The sequence below is a fragment of the Hordeum vulgare genome, chromosome 4H, assembly GCF_904849725.1.
Source record: "Hordeum vulgare subsp. vulgare chromosome 4H, MorexV3_pseudomolecules_assembly, whole genome shotgun sequence".
NCBI lineage: Eukaryota > Viridiplantae > Streptophyta > Magnoliopsida > Poales > Poaceae > Hordeum > Hordeum vulgare.
The window spans coordinates 567766737-567785190 of record NC_058521.1 but is presented as its reverse complement, the minus strand read 5'-3'; positions in this window follow the sequence as shown (position 1 = coordinate 567785190).

The window sequence follows — 18454 nt, the reverse complement described above, 5'->3', positions numbered from 1 at the left end:
TAGGAGATCACTGTTACCATGGTTTATGTGATATGGGAGCTAGTGTTAGTGCAATACCCCGTTCCTTATATGATGAAATCAAAGATGAGATTGCACCTGCTGAGTTAGAACCCATTGATGTCACTATTACGCTAGCTAATAGAGACATTATCTGCCCTCTGGGAATTGTGAGAGACGTAGAAGTCCTGTGTGCTAAGACGAAGTATCCTACTGATTTCCTCGTCCTTGGTACTGCACAAGATAGCTTTTGTCCCATCCTATTTGGTAGACCCTTTCTCAACACTGTCAATGCTCACATTGATTGCACTAAGCAGACCATCACTATTAGTTTCGAGGGTGTGTCTCATGAATTTAACTTCTCCAAGTTTGGAAGACAACCCCATGAAAGAGAGTCGTCTGGTAGGGATGAAATCATTGCTCTTGCGTCTATTGCCGTACCTCCTACGGATCCTTTAGAGCAATATCTGCTTGAGCATGAAAATGATATGCATATGGAGGAGAGAGATGAGATAGAGAAAATTGTCTTAGAACAATATCCTATTCTCAAGAATAATCTATCTGTTGAACTCCTTGGGGATCTTCCCCCACCAAAGGGTGATCCTGTGTTCGAGCTTAAACAGTTGCCTGATACTCTTAAGTATGCCTATCTTGATGAGAAGGAGATATATCCTGTTATTATTAGTGCTCTCCTCTCAGATCACAAAGAGAAAAGGTTACTAAAAACTCCGAGGAAGCACCGTGCTGCTATTGGATATGCTCTTGATGATCTTAAGGGTATTAGTCCTACTCTATGCCAACACAAGATTAAAACTGATCCTGACTTCAAACCAGTTGTTGATCATCAAAGGAGATTGAATGTTAAGATGAAAGAGGTCGTTAGAAAAGAAATATTAAAGCTTCTCGAAGCAGGAATCATTTATCCTGTTGCTCATAGTGATTGGGTAAGTCCAGTGCATTGCGTACCTAAGAAGGGAGGTATCACCATCGTTCCTAATGATAAGGATGAACTAATCCCACAAAGGATTGTTACCGGCTATAGGATGGTGATAGACTTCCGGAAACTGAACAAGGCAACCAGGAAAGACCATTATCCTTTGCCGTTTATCGACCAAATGCTAGAAAGGCTATCAAAACACACACACTTCTGCTTTCTAGACGGTTATTCAGGTTCCTCGCAAATACGTGTTGCACAATCTGATCAGGAGAAAACCACTTTCACCTGCCCCTTCGGTACCTTTGCTTATAGACGTATGCCTTTCGGCTTATGAAATGCACCTGCCACCTTTCAAAGATGTATGATGGCTATATTCTCTGACTTCTGTGAAAAGATTGTCGAGGTTTTCACAAAAGTCAGAGAATATAGCCATCATACATCTTTGAAAGGTAGCAGGTGCATTACATAAGCCAAAAGGCATATGTATGTAAGCAAAGGTACCGAAAGGCAGGTAAAAGTGGTTTTCTCCTGATCAGATTGCGCAACAGGTATTTGGGAGAAACCAGAATAACCATCTAGAAAGCAGAAGTGGGTGTGTTTAGATAATCTTTCTAGCATTTGGTCAATAAAAGGCAAAGGGTAATGATCATTCCTGGTGGCTTTATTCAATTTCCTAAAATCAATTACCATCCTAGAGCCAGTAATAATCCTCTGTGGGATCAATTCATGTTTGTCATTAGGGACAACGGTAATACCTCCCTTCTTAGGGGCGCAATGCACCGGACTTACCCAATCACTATGAGTAACATGATAGATAATACCTGCTTCAAAGAGCTTTAGTATTTCTTTTCTTACTACCTCTTTCATCTTAGGATTTAATCTCCGTTGATGATCAGCAACTGGTTTGGAAACATGATCGGTTTTAATTTTGTGCTGGCATAGAGTGGGACTAATGCCCTTAAGATCATCAAAAGTATATCCAATAGCAGCACGGTGCTTCCTCAGAGTTTTCAATACTTTCTTTTCTTCATGCTTTGAAAGGCTAGCACTAATAATAACAGGATATATCTCTTTCTCATCAAGATAAGCATACTTAAGAGTATCAGGTAACTTTTTAAGCTCAAACACAGGATCACCCTTTGGTGGGGGTGGATCTCCAAGCAGCTCAACATGCAAATTATTATTAAGGATAGGATGTTGTTCAAAGATAACTCTATCTATCTCGTTCCTTTCATCCATATGCATATCATTTTCGTGCTCAAGCAAGTATTTCTCTAAGGGATCAGCAGGAGGCACAGCAATAGAATCTAGGACAATAATTTCATCCTTACTAGACAATTCTTTTTCATGAGGTTGTCTACCAAACTTGGAGAAATTGAACTGATGTGACACACCTTCAAAGGCAACAGTGAAAGTTTGCTTCTCACAATCAATATGAGCATTGACAGTATTGAGGAAAGGTCTGCCAAATATGATGGGACAAAAGCTATCTTGTGTGGTAGCCAGAACGAGAAAATCAACAGGATACTTAGTTTTACCACACAAGACTTCAACATCTGTAATAATTCCCAAAGGGGAGATAGTATCTCTATTGGCAAGCTGAATAGTGACATCAATAGGTTCCATCTCGACAGGTGCAATCTCGTCTTTAATTTCATCATATAAGGATTGAGGTATTGCACTAACACTAGCACCCACATCACATAAACGATGATAACAATGATCTCCTATCTTAACAGAAACAACAGGCATGCCAACAACAAGCTTATATTTGTCTCTAGTATGAGGTTTAGCAATTCTAGGAGCATCTTCACAGAAGTGAATATCATGCCCATCAACATTGTCGGACATGAGATCTTTGATAATAGCAATGCTAGGTTCAACTATAATTTTCTTAGGGGATGTAGGTGTTCTAATGTAGCCCCTATGTATGACTGTTGAAGCTTTAGAATGATCCTTTATTCTAAGAGGGAAAGGTGGTTTCTCAATGTAAGCACTAGGAACAATAGGATCATTATAAGCAATGGCTTTCTCTTCAACTGGCTTGGGTTTAACTACATTGACTTCTATGGGAGGATGATATTTAAACCACTTCTCTTTAGGGAGATTAATATGAGAAGCAAATGATTCACATAATGAAGCTACTATCTCAGAGTCAAGTCCATGTTTAACGCTAAAGTCACAAAAAGTATTTGTTTCAACGAAGGATTTAACGCAATCGAACTTAAGATTCATACCTGACTCCTTACCTTCTTCAAACTCCCAATCTTCAGAGTTGCGTTTAATTCTTTCTAATAAATTCCATTTGAAGTCAATATCTCTCTTCATAAAAGAACCGGTACAAGAATTGTCAAGCATCGTGCGATTATCATGAGAAAGTCGGGCATAGAAGTTCGGAATAATAATTTCTCTCGAGAGCTCATGGTTGGGGCATGAATATAACATTGATTTAAGCCTCCCCCAAGCTTGAGCGATGCTTTCCCTATCACGAGGCCAAAAACTAAAAATATAATTCCGATCATGATGTACTAGATGCATAGGATAAAACTTTTGATGAAATTTCAATTTCAATCGGTTGTAGTTCCATGATTTAGTATCATCACATAGCCTATAACATGTTAATGATTTATCCCTCAAAGATAAGGGAAAGAACTTCTTCTTGACCTCATCCTCGGGCAAACCTGCAAGCTTAAATAAATCACAAACTTCATCTACATAGATTAGATGCAAGTCTGGATGTGATGTTCCATCTCGTGAAAAAGGATCAGCCAACAGTTTCTCTAGCATACCCGAAGGAATTTCATAACAAATATTTTCAGTAGGTGCAGTAGGTTGAGGAGAAACTCCATGTGGTTCCGTTCGAGGTGAAGATACCCCAAACAAGCTCCTCAAAGGATTAGTTTCCATAGTGACAAGTGACAATAAATTTCAGCACACTATATAAATGTTTCCTTACCAAATTCCACTTACCAAAGGTGCTTCACTCCTCGGCAACGGCGCCAGAAAAGAGTCTTGATGACCCACAAGTGTAGGGGAGCTATCATAGTCCTTTCGATAAGTACGAGTGTCGAACCCAACGAGGAGCAGAAGGAACTGACAAGTGGTTTTCAGCAAGGTATTCTCTGCAAGCACTTAAATTATCGGTAATAGATAGTTGTGTGACAAGATGATTCATAGCAAGTAGCAAGTAATAATAGTAACAAAGGTGCAGCAAGATGGCCCAATCCCTTTTGTAGCATGGGACAAGCCTGGATGTTGGGGATATTACTTGCGGTGTGACCCGCCCTAGTTGGGCCAGGTCACCAAGTGGGCGACTCATCCTTTGGCGATTCAAGCTTTGGCCCAATAGGCCCAGGAGATGGATGGCGGTTCAAGATCCTCGTGGAGAACCAATTATCGGGGAGTTCTCAAGTCTTGGAAAGCACGGCGACTTAGAGATAGAAAGAATCATGACTTGCGTGATGACAAGGACTCTTGTAAACCCTAAGGGCTCGACCTCTATATAAAGGCGAGTCCCTGGGAAGGAGAGGATAGGTTAGAAATCATCGAGAGCTAGGTCAGACGAGTTACACCCTCCTTGTAATCGAAACATCATCAATACAACACAAAGCAAGACGTAGGCTTTTACCTCCTCACGAGGGGCCGAACCTGGGTAAATCTGAGTCCCGCTCCTGTTCAACCCCTTTGAGTCGCCACCAAGGTGCGATGACTCCAACACTAACTCCTTTCACTAGGACATCTGCCATGACAAAACCACGACAGTTGGCGCCCACCGTGGGGCCTACTCACGGTGGAGTTGAGTTCTCGAAGGGAGCCCTACCAGGGTCAGGGAGCTACGCGGCTGGGCTCCGACAACTTGTTGTGGGGACCCGAGGCCGATTCAATTGAATCCGGCTACAGAGTCCCCTTCGGCAAGGTCAACATCTTCATCGGCATGGTCGAAGCACCCGTGCCTGAGCCGGACATCTCCACTGACACCGTCGAGCCGGCCAGGTATGTCCGTCCCGTTGCGATGCCAAGCCTGACGCACCCGGTCTTCGTTGGCTTCACGCAGGGATCTGATGAACCAGAGCGATCAGCGACTCAGGAGACTACGCCGGTCAACACCAATGACAAGTCATCCATGGGCGACACTGATTCAATTCAGTATCTGCACGAGGTCTGCCTCAGAGATCTGTCGCTGGCGATGGATCCCGAAGTCCTCGACCGAAGCCACTGTCAGATCGCCGTATATATGGCGGGGGCGACACAGTCCCAGCAAAATCCCGCAGGCAACAACGAAGCTGGCAAACCATCCAAGGGCCCAGCTGCGGTCCTAGTGGACTTGTCAGCGGAAATAACAAGGATCATGGCGCCCCAGTGACGGCAGAAAACCAAGGAACGATAGACGCCGAGTTGGCAAAGCTGCGAGATGAGATGGCGAAGGACCAGCGAGATGCAGAGGCAGAAGCCTCCAGAATCGAGACTCGACAAGCTCAGATCACCACCGAGATGGTCCGCTTGAACACCGAGAACTGGTGACTTGAAAGGCATCAACACGCGTCCGACTCTATCCATTAGAGGAGGCACCAGGGGCGTTTACCCCCTGATCTGAACCCTACCCGCCTTTTCGACACTCCGCGCACCCCCGGCGCCGGAACCGTTCCAGGAGGAGAGCCGGCTCGGCCACCAAACCCGCCGCTTCAGCCATCAGATAATCACGTTCCCCGTTTCTACACGCCTCAGGGCCACTTTTCCAACCCCGTGGACAACGTACTTACCGCAACCCGCCACCTAGAATCCCTCCCGATTTATGGCAACACCCCGGCAGAGATAGAAGCAAGAAACGCCATTGAGATGTTGAAAACGGCGGTGGTTCAGAACGCGCAATTCTCGCACAACCTCAATCGGCTGCACTCCACCCCCCAGGCGAGCCGCACCAGAAGCCGGCCAGAGGACCAACCCGCCATAACCAGCGGACCGCGACACCTACCTCAGGGTAACCCGCCTGACCATCGGGACCCGCCTGGCCAGGATCACCGGGACATCCAAACCCGCCCAACGCCACTTAGCGGAGGCGGCTGGCAAGTAGGGGTGCCATGCTTGACCCCTACTCTACGCAACGAGAAGATGCCGAAGGACTTTAAAGGACCAAGGAAGGTGCCCAACTACACTCCAGACCTTGAGCCGGCATCATGGGTTGAGAGTTAGGAGTTTGCAATGGACATGCTCGACGTAAGTGAAGCAGTCTGTGCCAGGTGCTTTACAATGATGCTCGAAGGGACGGCCCGCACTTGGTTGAAAAACCTGCCACCCAACTCCATCCAGACTTGGGCTGAACTGAAGGAACGGTTCATCAGAAACTTTCGGGGGATTTGCAAACGCCCAATGACGATCGTCGACTTACAGCACTGCATTCAGCGCCCCGATGAGTCGGCCCAGCACTGGACGCGGCGGGTTGCGGAAATCATCCACTCGTCATATGGCATCACGGCGGCTCAAGCTGTGCTAATCCTGGAGCAAAACTACCACTATGAGCCCTTGGTACAGAAGCTGGGGCGACTCAAGCGCAAGGTCCACGATATGGGCGAATTGATGGACACCCTCACTCGGTACGCCGAAGCAGACGATACTAAAGATACAGGAGAGGACGACAGCAAAGCCAACTCGCCGAGGAAAGGCGAGTCATCCAAGAATCACTCCCGGTTTAGGGACACGCCCACCATAATCATGGTGGAAATGGCAAGAGAAGGCAGCAGGAAGGATCCACGGACTTCGTTGCCAACACCAATGCTAACAATGGCAATCAGCGCCAGAAGAAGAGGGGTTACAGTGGCAAGAAGCTGCGCAACTATAACGAGATACTTAAGGGGCCCTGCCCACACCAAGGTATGGCGGACGGACCGGCGACTCACTCTTGGGAAGACTGTTACGTAATGCAGGAATTCCGGGCGGAAGCACTCAAGAATGGCCAAACCGGTGACCAGGGCCAACGGCAGGAAAAGTTTGGTGCGCCTAATCAACGTCAGAACCCGTTCGGCGGTTTTCCCGAACCAGGGGACCAGGGCGGCTCGCAACCAAGCAGTGGCCAGTACCCTGTGCATAACCAGCAGCAGTATAACCCGCCCGGAGTGTTCCAGCAGCCACCCCGCAGGGGGCTCCGCAGGGGCAAGATGATAATGGCGGTTTCCGCAGCAATCCCAAACAATTAAGCAGCGGGCAATACCACGTGTTCACCACCAGCGCCTGTAGGCGAGACAAGAAGGTGAAGCACAGGACGTATAGCGTGTCCGAGCCGACGCTTCCCAGGTACCTCCACTGGTCTGAGAAGACTATCTCGTGGAGTAGGGAGGACCACCCGCCCAGAATCGACAACCCCGGTGACTTGGCATTGGTCGTGGCCCCCCAAGTCGGGGGATATACCCTTTCAAAGGTTCTTATGGATGGTGGCAGCAGCATCAACATATTATATTTCGACACCTTTCGAAGGATGAACCTCTTAGAGAAAGACCTAATGCCGTCAACCACAGTATTCCATGGTATCGTCCCAGGTAAGTCGGCATATCCAATTGGGCGGGTCAAACTTAATGTGGCTTTTGGTACAACATCTAATCACAGGAGCGAGTCGCTTATCTGTGAGGTGGTCAAGCTAAAGAGCCCTTATCATGCGTTGTTCGGGCGGCCGGCTTACGCTAGGTTCATGGCTCGCCCCTGTTATGTCTACCTTAAACTCAAGATGCCTGGCCCTAAGGGACCCATCACGGTCGATGGTGACATGAGGATAGCAAAGGAGTGCGAGAAAGGAGATGCAGCTTATGCGGAAATCGCCTGTGCTGCAGAAGAGCTCAAGTATCACCAAGCCAATGTTGACCCGGCAGACATGTCACCTCTCAAGAAGCCAACAACTGATGCCGAACCGCCCCTCAAATTTAAGCCGACCGATGACACTAAGATGGTGGACTTCACTCCTGGCGATAAATCCAAGCTGTTCACTATTGGGGCGGGTGTGGATCCTGATACGTCTCAAACGTATCTATAATTTTTGATGGTCTCACGTTGTTATCTTGGTTTCTTTGGTTGTTTTATGTACCTTTTATATCTTTTTTGGGACTAACTTATTAATTCAGTGCCAAGTGCGAGTTCCTGTTTTTTCTGTGTTTTTGACTCTTTTCAGATCTTATTTTGGAATGGAGTCCAAACGGAAGAAAAACCCCGAAATGATTTTTTCCCGAACGAAAGAAGATCAGGGGGCCTTTGGGCCAAGCTAGGTTGGCTCCAGGGAGCCCACAAGCCCCCACTCCGCCACCAGGGGGGAGGCGGCGGTGGCAGGGCTTGTGGCCTCCCTGGCCGCCCCCTGACCTAGATCCTTGGCCTATATATTCCCAAATATTCCGCAAAAAATCAGGGGAGCCTCGAAAATACTTTTCCGCCACCGCAAGCTTCCGTTTCCTCAAGATCTCATCTGGAGACCCTTCCCGGTGCCCTACCGGAGGGGACTTTGGAGTTGGAGGGCTTCTTCATCATCATCATCGCCCCTCCAATGACTCGTGAGTAGTTCACTTCAGACCTACGGGTCTGTAGTTAGTAGCTAGATGGCTTCTTCTCTCTCTTGGATCTTCAATACAAAGTTCTCCATGATCTTCATGGAGATCTATCCGATGTAATCTTCTTTGGCGGTGTGTTTGTTGAGATCTGATGAATTGTGGATTTGTGATCAGATTATCTATGATATATATTTGAGTCTTTGCTGATTTCTTATATGCATGATTTGATATCCTTGTAAGTCTCTCCGAGTCTTGGGTTTTGTTTGGCCAACTAGATCTATGATTCTTGCAATGGGAGAAGTGCTTGGTTTTGGGTTCTACCATGTGGTGACCTTTCCCAGTGACAGTAGGGGCAGCAAGGCACACATCAAGTAGTTGCCATCAAGGGTAAAAAGATGGGATTTTTATCATTGCTTTTGAGATTATCCCTCTAGAGCATGTCATCTCGCTTAAGGCGTTACTCTGTTCTTATGGACTTAATACACTAGATGCATGTTGGATAGCGGTCGACGTGTGGAGTAATAGTTGTAGATGCAGAAAGTATCGGTCTACTTGTTTTGGACGTGATGCCTATAGATATAATCATTGCATAGATATCGTCACGACTTTGCACGGTTCTATCAATTGCTCGACAGTAATTTGTTCACCCACCGTCTACTTTCTTTCATGAGAGAAGACACTAGTAAACACTACGGCCCCCGGGTCTATTCACATCCATCGTTTACACTTCTGCTTTTACTTTGCTTTGTTCCTTTGTTGCTTTCAGTTCTCACTTAGCAAACAATCTATAAGGGATTGACAACCCCTTCATAGCATTGGGACAAAGCTTTTGTGTTTGTGCAGGATCTTGAGATACTCCTCCACTGGATTGATACCTTGGTTCTCAAACTGGGGGAAATACTTACCGTCGTTGTGCTACATAACCCTTTCCGCTTCAAGGGAACACCAACGCAAGGCTCCAAGGCACCGGGGGAAATCCTTTGCATACTTGCCTAGGAAGTCCCTTAAGACGTAGCTGCAGCTGAAGGATTCCTGGTGTCGTCGACACATCTGTTTCTGGCGCCATTGGAAGGACTTTTGTGCATTAGCATAGCTGACATAAGAAGCATTTCTGGCGCCGTTGCCGGGGAGGAGAAATCAAGATCTATCCAAGTAGGTCTGACAAACTCTTCTCTTGTATTTACTTTTGTTGCCACTTGCCTCTCGTTTTCCTCTCGCCCACTTCACATTTGCCGTTTTCATTTTCTTTTCTCCTTCGTCGTTTTCTTTTGCCTTTGCAGTTCCCTTTCGCCCGTCTGCTCTTAGGTTTGTTCGTGAGAGACCTTTCCTCATGGCCAAACCAAACTATTTCAGAAAATTGGAAGAGATTTTAACTAATGTCAAAAGTTTCATGTCTTCTCAGTTTGACCAAAATAGTTACTTCCGTAGGGAATTATTAGAGCAAAATTCCTTTTTGGTCTGTTTGGATAAAGAGGTCGATGATATGGCCAATGGTTTCCTTGCACTTAGTTCTCAGTTTGCTCACCTTCAAAAATTGGTGGGCCAAATTTATGACAAGCAGGCTACCTTAGTCAATAAGATGGCAGCTAAACCTGAAATTTGTGATGCAAATCACGAAGATCTTAAAGTGCTTGGTGTGTCTCCTCTTGAATCTTTGTTTTCATGTGTCAAACCTACTTATGGAGGGGCTGGATATGAATCTACTTTGGTTGAAAAACGCCCCAATGATTCGGACTCCGCCTATCATGATGATAAAGGTGTGGAGAGTGGAGTAGAAGAAGTCAAAATTTTGGGTAGTAATGAAACTCCCACTTTGGATTTCAAGGAATTCAATTATGATAATTGCTCCTTGTTTGAATGCATTTCTTTGATGCAATCCATTGCAAACTCTCCACATGCTTATAGCCAAAGTAAAGCCTTTACCGCGCATATCGTAGATGCTATGATGAAATCTCTTCAAGAGAAGCTCGAACTAGAAGTCTCTCTACCTAGAAAACTTCATGATGAGTGGGAACCTACTATCAAAATCAAGATAAAAAACTATGAGTGCAATGCTTTGTGTGATTTGGGTGCTAGTGTTTCCGCGATTCCAAAGTCTTTATGTGATATTCTTGGTTTTCATGAGATTGAAGAGTGCTCTCTTAATTTGCATTTTGCGGATTCTACTGTCAAGAAACCTATGGGGAGGATTGATGATGTTCTTATTGTTGCAAATAAGAACTATGTACCCGTGGATTTCATTGTACTTGACATAGATTGCAATCCTTCATGTCCCATTATTCTTGGTAGACCTTTCCTAAGGACTATTGGTGCTATCATCGATATGAAGGAAGGGAATATTATATTTCAATTTCCGTGAAAGAAGGGCATGGATCACTTTCCTAGAAATAAAATAAGATTTCCTTATGAATCTAAGATGAGGGCTACCTATGGTTTGAGCACCAAAGATGACTATACGTGATTTCATCACCTTTCGCCTAGCTAAGGGCGTTAAACAAAAGCGCTTGTTGGGAGGCAACCCAACCAATCTATCCTTTTTCTTTCTGTTTTGTGTTTCCCACACTTTCATAATTCTGTTATGATTGTGTTTTTTGTGTTTCTTTTTGCGTATGTGCCAAGCAAACCCGTTATGATTAGTCTTGGGGATGATCGTTTGGTCATGCTGGAAAAGACACAAACTTTCTGCTCACGAAAAGAATTTTCATTTTCTTTTCTGTAAGAGCTTTTGAGTTGATTCTTTTTGCTGATGATTTCTACACAAATTCTTCAGACTGTCGTAATTTTTCAGAATTTTTGAAGTACCAGAGTATACGAAACATAGAGATTGCTACAGACTGGTCTGTTGTTAACAGATTCTGTTTTTTGTTGTGTTGGTTGCTTATTTTGATGAAACTATGGATAGCATTGGGGGGTATTAGCCATGGAATATTGAAAGTACAGTAACCCAACATCAGCAGAAGTAGAATTTAAGTTTGCTACAGTACCTAAGGAAGTGGTGGTTTGCTTTGTTGTACTAATGTTATCACGAGTTTCTCTTTAAATTTCGTGTTGTGAAGTTTTCAAGTTTTGGGTGAAGTTATTATGGAAAAAAGATAAAGAGTGGCAAGAGCTCAAGCTTGGGGATGCCCAAGGCACCCCAAGAGATTCAAGGATGCCTTAAAATCCTAAGCTTGGGGATGCCCCGGGAAGGCATCCCCTCTCTCGTCTTCAATCCATCGGTAACGTTACTTGGTGCTATATTTTTATTCACCACATGTTATGTGTTTTTGCTTGGAGCATCTTGCATCGTAGGAGTATTTTATTTTTGTTGAGTCACAATCATCCTTGCTGCACACCTAGAGAGAGAGACATGCACACATCGTGATTTTGTCGAGCTTCACTTATATCTTTTGGTAGACAATTCAGCTCACATGTGCTTCACTTATATCTTTTGAGCTAGATACTTTTGCTCTATGTGCTTCACTTATATCTTTTAGAGCACAGCGGTGCGTGGCTTGGTAGTTGATCTATGCTTTGAAAGTAGTCTCGAAAGGGGTAGTTATCCAAAGGGATACGAAAACTTCCACCTTCTTGTGCATTGAATAGTTAGAGAAGTTTGATTCATCTCACTTACTTTTGAGTTGTGGTTATGGTAATATTGAAGTCATGCTAGTAAGGTGTTGTGGATCTAGAAATACTTGTGTTCAAGTTAGTGATTCCCGTAGCATGCACGTATGGCGAACCGCTATGTGATGAAATCTGAGCATGATTAGTATATTGATTGTCATCATTTGTGTGGCGGTCGGGATCGCGCGATGGTTTATACCTACCAACCCTTCCCCTAGGAGTATGCGTTGAATGCTTTGTTTCGATTACTAATAAAACTTTTGCAACAAGTATATGAGTTCTTCATGATTAATGTTGAGTCCATGGTTTAGATGCACTTTCACCTTCCACCATCACTATCTTCTTAGTGTCGTGCAACTTTCGCCGGTGCACAAAACCCACCATTAGCCTCCCTCAAAACAGCCACCATACCTACCTATTATGGCTTTTTAAAAGTCATTCCAAGATATATTGCCATGCAACTACCACCATGACATGTGCCACCACGTCTACATTGCCATTGCATGATCGTAAGATCGCTAGCATGATGTTTCCATTTGATGTCTATGCCATGCTAGATCATTGCCACGGTACACTACCGAAGGCATTCCATATAGAGTCATAGTTGCTCTAAGTTTTGAGTTGAAAGTGTGATGATCATCATTAATGGAGCATTGTACCATGTGAGGAAATAAAAGAGGCCAAAGAAGCCCACAAAAAAAAGAAAAAAAAGAGGACAAAGAGCCCACCAAAAAAAATGAGAGAAAAAGAGAGAAGGGACAATGCTACCACTTTTTTCCACACTTGTGCATATTAAGCACCATGATCTTCATGATTGAGAGTCTCTCGTTTTGTCACCACCATATAGCTAGTGGGAAATTTTCATTATATAACTTGGCTTGTATATTCCAATGATAGGCTTCCTCAAAATTGCCTTAGGTCTTCGTGAGCAAGCAAGTTGGATGCACACCCACTAGTTTTCTTTAAGAGCTTTCACATACTCATAGCTCTAGTGCATCATTTGTATGGCAATCCCTACTCATTCACATTGATATCTATTGATGAGCATCTCCACAGCTCATTGATATGCCTAGTTAATGTGACTATCTTCTCCTTTTTGTCTCGCAACCTCCACCACATTCCACACCATCTATAGTGCTATAACCATGGCTCACACTCATGTATTGCGTGAGAGTTGAAAAGGTTTGAGAAAGTAAAGGTGTGAAACAATTACTTGGCCAATACCGGGGTTGTGCATGATTTAAATTCGTTGTGCAATGATGATAGAGCATAGCCAGACTATATGCTTTTGTAGGGATAACTTTCTTTTGGCCTTGTTATTTTGAAAGTTCATGATTACCTTGCTAGTTGCTTGAATTATTATTGTGTCCACGTCAATAGCAAACTATTGTTTCGAATCTAATGGATTTGATCATTCACGTCACATAAGAGGAATTACAAAGGACACCTATGATAGGTAGCATGAAAGCATCAAAAATTCATTCTTTATCACTTCCCTAGTCGAGGACGAGCAGGAGTTCACCTTGGGGATGCTTGATACGTCGCAAACGTATCTATAATTTTTGATGGTTTCACGATGTTATCTTGTCTTCTTTGGTTGTTTTATGTACCTTTTATATCTTTTTTGGGACTAACCTATTACTTCAGTGCCAAGTGCCAGTTCTGGTTTTTTCCATGTTTTTGACTCTTTTCAGATCTTATTTTGGAATGAAGTCCAAACGGAAGAAAAACCGTGAAATGATTTTTTCCCGAACGGAAGAAGATCAGGGGGCCTTTGGGCCAAGCCAGGTGGGCTCCAGGGAGCCCACAATCCCCCACTCCGCCACTAGGGGAGGCGGCGATGGCAGGTCTTGTGGCCTCCCTGGCCGCACCCTGACCTAAATCATTGGCCTATATATCCCCAAATATTCCGCAAAAAATCAGGGGAGCCTCGAGAGTACTTTTCCGCCGCCGCAAGTTTCCGTTTCCGCGAGATCTCATCTGGAGACCCTTCCCGGCGCCCTGCCGTAGGGGACTTTGGAGTTGGAGGGCTTCTTCATCATCATCATCGCCCCTCCAAATACTCGTGAGTAGTTCACTTCAGACCTACGGGTCTGTAGTTAGTAGCTAGATGGCTTCTTCTCTCTCTTGGATCTTCAATACAAAGTTCTCCATGATCTTCATGGAGATCTATCTGATGTAACCTTCTTTGGTGGAGTGTTTGTCGAGATCCGATGAATTGTGGATTTGTGATCGGATTATCTATGATATATATTTGAGTCTTTGATGATTTCTTATATGCATGATTTGATATCCTTGTAAGTCTCTCCAAGTCTTGGGTTTTGTTTGGCCAACTAGATCTATGATTCTTGCAATGGGACAAGTGCTTGGTTTTGGGTTCTACCATGTGGTGACCTTTCCCAGTGACAGTAGGGGCAGCAAGGCAAACATCAAGTAGTTGCCATCAAGGGTAAAAAGATGGGGTTTTTTATCATTGGTTTGAGATTATCCCTCTACATCATGTCATCTTGCTTAAGGCGTTACTCTGTTCTTATGGACTTAATACACCAGATGCAAGCTGGATAGCGGTCGACGTGTGGAGTAATAGTAGTAGTTGCAAAAAGTATCGGTCTACTTGTTTTGGACGTGATGCCTAAAGATATAATCATTGCATAGATATCGTCATGACTTTGCGTGGTTCTATCAATTGCTCGACAGTAATTTGTTCACCCACCATCTACTTGCTTTCATGAGAGAAGCCACTAGTAAACACTACGGCCCCCGGGTCTATTCACATCCGTCATTTACACTTCCGCTTTTACTTTGCTTTGTTACTTTGTTGCTTTCAGTTCTCACTTGGCAAACAATCTGTAAGGGATTGACAACCCCTTCATAGCGTTGGGAGCTAGCTTTTGTGTTTGTGCAGGATCTTGAGATACTCCTCCACTGGATTGATACCTTGGTTCTCAAACTGAGGGAAATACTTACCGTCGTTGTGCTACATAACCCTTTCCGCTTCAAGGGAACACCAACGCAAGGCTCCAAGGCACCGGGGGAAATCCTTTGCATACTTGCCTAGGAAGTCCCTTAAGACGTAGCCGCAGCTGAAGGATTCCTGGTGCCGTCGACACATCTGTTTCTGGCGCCATTGGAAGGACTTTTGTGCATTAGCATAGCTGACATCAGATCCCAAATAGGAAAGCGCGCTCATCAAATTCATCCGTGAGAATTGGGACATCTTCGCATGGAAACCTTCTGACATGCCTGGTGTACCGAGAGAATTCGCTGAGCACCATCTTAATGTTGACCCTAAAGCATAGCCGATTCAGCAATATCTTCGCACGTTTAATGAGGAGCGACGCAAGGCGATCGGAGAAGAAGTCGCCCGTCTTTTGGCCGCCGGATTTATCGTGGAGGTCTTCCACCCTAAATGGTTGGCTAACCCGGTCCTGGTGCTCAAAACTAACGGCACCTTTCGCATGTGCATTGACTACACCGACCTCAACGGAGCTTGCCCAAATGATCCTTTCGCCCTTTCCCGCATTGATCAAATCATTGATTCGGTGGCGGGCTGCGAGCGTTTGTGTTTTTTGGATGCCTACTCCGGATATCACCAAATCAAGATGGTTGTGGAAGATCAGGAGAAGACAACTTTCATAACCCCGTTTGGGGCTTTTTGCTATGTATCCATGCCATTTGGGCTCAAGAGCGCTGGGGCGACTTACCAGCGTTGTATCCAAAACTGTCTCCGCGGCCAAATCGGATGCAATGTTCACGCTTACGTTGATGACATCGTGGTTAAATCTCGCAAGAAGGAGATGCTCTTGGAGGATCTCAAGGAAACTTTTGACAATCTGTGGGTGCATCAGATGAAGCTTAATCCCACCAAATGTGTCTTTGGCATTCCCGCAGGAAAGTTGTTGGGTTTCGTGGTGTCCGAACGCGGCATTGAAGCCAACCCATACAAAATCGAGGCAATCACTTTGCTTGGGAAACCAGCAAATATTAACCAAGTTCAACGCATGGCGGGTCGTATCGCGGCCTTGAGTCGCTTTATAAGCCGCCTGGGGGACAAAGCTATTCCCCTCTATCAGTTGCTTAAGAAAGCTGATCGTTTTGTTTCGACGGACGAAGCCAATGAAGCCTTTGAAGCTCTGAAGCAGCAGCTGGTCAAGCCGCCGGTTCTGGCCGCCCCGACTGAAAAGGAGCCTATGCTTTTATACATCGCGGCGAATACCAAGGCGGTGAGCGTGGCAGTGGTTGTCGAACGGAAGGAAGAAGTTAAGGAATACCCGGTACAGCGTACGGTGTATTTTATCAGTGAGGTGCTAACCCTCTCCAAACAACGTTACCCGCACTGGCAGAAGTTGGTTTATGGGGTCTTTATGGCAAGTCGGAAGCTCAAACACTATTTCCAAGAACATCCTATCACGATGGTTAGCTCCGCCCCTTTTGGGGACATCATCCAGAACCGAGAAGCAACACGGCGAATCGCCAAATGGGCGATTGAGCTTGGGCCGCACCACGTGCGATATATGCCTCGCACAGCTATCAAGTCTCACGCATTGGTCGACTTCATCCATGATTGGACCGAGTTGCAGATTCTAGAAGACAAGCCTGATCTCACGTACTGGACTATTTATTTGGATGGGTCTAGGCAATTGGGAGGCTCGGGGGCTGGCGTGGTGTTGATTTCACCCCAGGGAGACAAGTTCTGTTATGTTCTCTGACTCATGTTCCCGTGTACCAATAACACTGCGGAATATGAAGCCTTGCTTCATGGTTTGCGACTCGCCAAGGAGATGAACCTCACACGCGTCAGATGTCTCGGCATTCTGATTTGGTGGCTCAACAAGTTTCGGGTACATGGGACTCCCGGGACCCCTTGATGTCGGCTTACAGAAGGGTTGTGCCTGATGTGGCGGGTCATTTCCGTGGCTATCAAGTTGATCATATCGACTAGCGACTTAACGAAGCAGCCGATGCCCTCTCACGTCTCGGCTTGCAACGTAAGCCGGTTCCTTCTAATGTTTTTCTGGATATTTTGCATAATCCTTCCGTGAGGTTGCCCTCAGAAGAGGAGTTAGCGATACTAGATTATGAGTCCTAGTTTGTCGCGGCTCGCCGTGTTACGCCGGATTGGGTTTTTCCTTATTTGGCGTACCTTACGCGAGGCGAGTTACCTTCGGATGAGGTGTTGGCTCACCAAATCGTTCGGCGGAGCAAATCCATGGTCCTCATCAACGGTGAATTATATAAGCGAAGTACTTCTGGGGTATTTCAAAGATGTGTTTCTTCTGATGAAGGGTGCGTAATTCTGAACGACATCCATGCTGAAGATTGTGGGCATCATGCCGGGTCACGATCCCTGGTCTCAAAGGCGTTCTGACATGGATTCTTTTGGTTGATAGCTCATGCGGATGCGGAAGGGATAGTTCGTCGATGTGATGGATGTCAACATTATGGACGACACGCTCATGTGCCGGCTCAAGAACTAAGGACGATCCCTATCACCTGGCCTTTCGCGGTCTGGGGGTTAGATATGGTTGGCCCCTTTAAGATGCCATCCAGTAAAAAAACTCATCTACTGGTGGCGGTTGATAAATTCACCAAGTGGGTTGAAGCAGAACCTGTTGGCAGCTGTGATGCAGAAACGGCCGTCAAATTCTTGAAAAAGTTGATCTTCCGGTTTGGATACCCACACAACATTATCACTGATAATGGTACCAATTTATCACAAGGAGCGATGCAGGAGTTTTGCCACCGTGAGCACATCCGGCTTGATGTGTCTGCGGTCGCTCATCCGCAATCTAATGGGCAGGCAGAACGGGCGAATCAGGAAGTACTCCGAGGAATCAATCCCCGGCTTATGGTTCCCCTGGAGCGCACCCCAGGGTGTTGGGTTGAGGAGTTGCCTTCGGTATTATGGAACATCCGAACCACCCCGAATCGTTCTACGGGTTTTACTCCTTTTTTCCTGGTGTACGGAGCAGAAGCCGTTCTTCCCAGTGACATTAGGCATGACTTGCCCAGAGTCGCCGCTTATGTGGAACGGGATAACGAGTTGGCACGTCAGGATTCTTTGGATGCTTTGGAGGAAGCGTGCGATTTGGCTGCCTCCCGATCGGCTATCTATCAGCAGGACTTGCCGCGTTATCATAGCCGCCGGGTCAAGAGGCGAGCTTTTCAGGAGGGCGACTTAGTGCTCCGTTTGATCCAAGATCGCACTGGCATGCATAAGTTGTCACCACCATGGGAAGGGCCGTTCGTCGTCTGCAAAAACCTTTGCAACGGGTCATACTATTTGGTGATTCTTCGGCCTGATCGACCAACCACGGAGGCTGAGTCAACTCGCCCCTGGAACATAGCCCACCTGCGGCCTTACTACACTTGAGCTATTGGCTCTGTTTTA